Below are 2,899 nucleotides of genomic sequence, written 5' to 3' on the forward strand. Positions count from 1 at the left end.
TAGAGCCCCCATCTCCTGGTTCATTCCTCAGATGTCCACAATGGCAAAAGTGGGGATGGGGCCAGAGCCAGGATTCAGAAACTCAATCCAGGTCTCCCAAGTGAGTGGCAGGAAACCAATAACTTGAGCCATCACTGCTGACTCCCAGAATCTGCATTGGTGGGAAGTTGCTCTCAGGAACCAGAACCTAGTATCAAACTCAGGCACTCTGATATGGGATCATCTTAATCTATGAGCATATTAATCTTTAACTACCAGGCTAACTGCATGCCTTTCAGAAGTCTCTTAAAATGTGAAGTTATGGTGTGGTGCAGACACTTAGTTTCTCTCTGGATATGCTTGTCAATATCCCCCCTCACAACTCTCTACTCTCAGTGGAATCTCTGATCTTCAGGTGGTCTGATCCACACAGAACACAGCAGATCCTTTGTTCTCCTTGTTCTCATGGCTGGCACAGTGCCAGGCTCATAGTCAACAGTGAGTGAACAAAAGGGTAAGCGTAATTCTCCAGCCAATCCTGCCCAAGCATTTCTCCCACAGGCAAATAAGGTGGCCCTTGTGAAATCAACAAGATACAACAAAGGAAATGCAACCAGTTGGACTGATAGCATGGGAGCACTGTGGGAAGCAACAGCTGGTGTGTACACCGCTGGGTGTACCTGGTCTGGCTGCTTCCACAGAGGGCTCTGTTCTCCTCTAAGCTTTCAGTTCTTTGCAATGAACCTTTCCTTCCCAAAGGCAACAGCACTGGAAGATGAAGATATTTGTGGGGAAACAAACAAACAAACAAACAAAAACCAAAGAACACATAACCATTCCTCATCTAGGACTTTGGTTTTCAAGGGACAGAAAGCTCAAAGTGATAGTACAACATGTAATTTATCATTTAAATGAAGTTTAGAGGTAAGGAGTCAGGAAGGGCAGCTCCACAATCATTGGGAACTCAGGTTTGCTTTCTTGTTTCTCCAGTCTCGCTGGTCCATGGTGATGGCTCAAGTGCCAGCCATCAAGTCAACATTTTAATGGAAAAGTCAGTTCAAACTGAGTAAATAAAAGGGATAAAAGAAGAAAGATTGTCGCTCCCCCTCTTCGTGGAGGAACGACACTAAACCCTGCCTAGGCTTCATATCCGAGTCACGGCACCATTATGTCGCTCCCCCTCTTCGTGGAGGAACGACACAGGACCCTGCGCTGTTCTTTCGTCTGCTCGGCCCTCCCCGGGTTTTCTGCTGGTTCTTCCCGGGTTGGCTACTGTCCCTTCCACCTCCGTGGAAGGGCAGTTCCCCCTAGCCACTTTCCCCACTTCCGCGGGGGAGCGGCACACCACCGGCCGGCTCTCTCGGGGGCCGCACAGGTGTTCCCCTTAGATGTTCCTTTTAGATGTTCCTGGTGCATGTTGTCTCTCTCCTCCTTTATAGTCCTCTTCCACCAATCCCAACTCTGCTACCCACACGCCGAGTACGCTGCTCTCCTCCAATCAGGAGCAGCTCCTGCAGCTTGTCAAGTTGGTGAAAGGCAGCTGGGTAGAAGCTGTTTGCTCCTCTCCCAGCGCCATATTGTGGGAGAGCAGATGCATAGAATAAGTCTTAATTCCAGTAACTTAGTCTAGTCCGAGTTGCTCCCAGTTGCTCCCCACAAAAGATGGTGAAGGCAGTTGTGTTTTTGATTTTTCCAGGAGACACCATAATACGTCCACTTAAAGCTCATGGCTAGAACTTTTCTATAGGCTGGGAAGCACTCAAGGGCTTCAAAAAGTTGATGGATTTGGGGTCGGCATTGTATACGGTTCCTATCTTGGCTGCTCCACTTCCCATCCAGCTCCCTGCTAATGGCCTGAGAAAAGCAGTGGAAGATGGCCCAAAAATTTGGGCTCTTGGCAACCATGTGGGAGACCTAAATGGAGTTCCTGACTCCTGACTTTGGCTTGGGCCATCTAGGAAGTGAACCAGGGGTGAAAGATCTGTCTCTCCCTCTCTTTGTAACTTTTTCAAATAAATAAACAAACTTTAAAAAATTTCATGGACAATGGAATTAAAGGTACACAACATTTTTTAAATCTATGCAGTTTTTTTCATAATTCGTATTTTCTGGGAATTATATTTTTTAAAAAGACTTTTTTGAAAGGCGGAGTGACAGAGAGCAAAGACAGAAAGACAGATCTTCTATCCACTAATTCACTTCCCAAATGGCCACAACAGCTGGGCCCGGGCCTGGCTGAAGCCAGGATCTGGGGCTCCCACATGGGTGGCAGGGACCCAAGGACTTGGGCCATCTTCTGCTGCTTTCCCAGGCAAATTAGCAGGGAGCTGGAAGGGAGGCAGAGCAGCTGAGACTTGAACCAGGCCCTTGATGTGGAATGTCAGTGGCACAAGCAGCTGCTTAATCAGTTGCTCCACAACCCCAGCCCTTCCATGGGCTTTTTGAAGCCCCTTCATGGAGTATTCATTCCAAGCACTTTTGAGCTTTGCTGAAGCTGGGAGCTCTATGGTATGCAAGTGACAGGAAATGAATACCAGACTAGGCAGTGGGATCTCTCTCAGTACTGCTAGGAAGAGAAAGATGATTCTAAAGTGTTAAAGCCAGAGAAATTGGGCCATGTACTGTGGTGCTCACACTATGATTCCAGGAGGGGCTTTGTGGAGGATGACTTCAGTCCCTCCTTCTGCTGCCCACAGCCTTTTCCATAGACCTGGGATAGGATATTGGTTTCCTGTAAGCCCGACTCCCCAGCTTGGTATGCCAGGCAGCTGTGCCCGTCCCAGTTCTACCTCTGCAGTGTTAGCAACCTGCCCCTCTCCTACACGGCAGCCACACCTGACTCCCTGTCATCTCCAAATGTACCCAGGCCGGTTTGGTTTCTCTCCCTCCATCCAGGCAAGTTCCTGACTCCTGGAATGTA

This window comes from Oryctolagus cuniculus, chromosome 1 (assembly GCF_964237555.1).
Source record: "Oryctolagus cuniculus chromosome 1, mOryCun1.1, whole genome shotgun sequence".
Lineage (NCBI taxonomy): Eukaryota > Metazoa > Chordata > Mammalia > Lagomorpha > Leporidae > Oryctolagus > Oryctolagus cuniculus.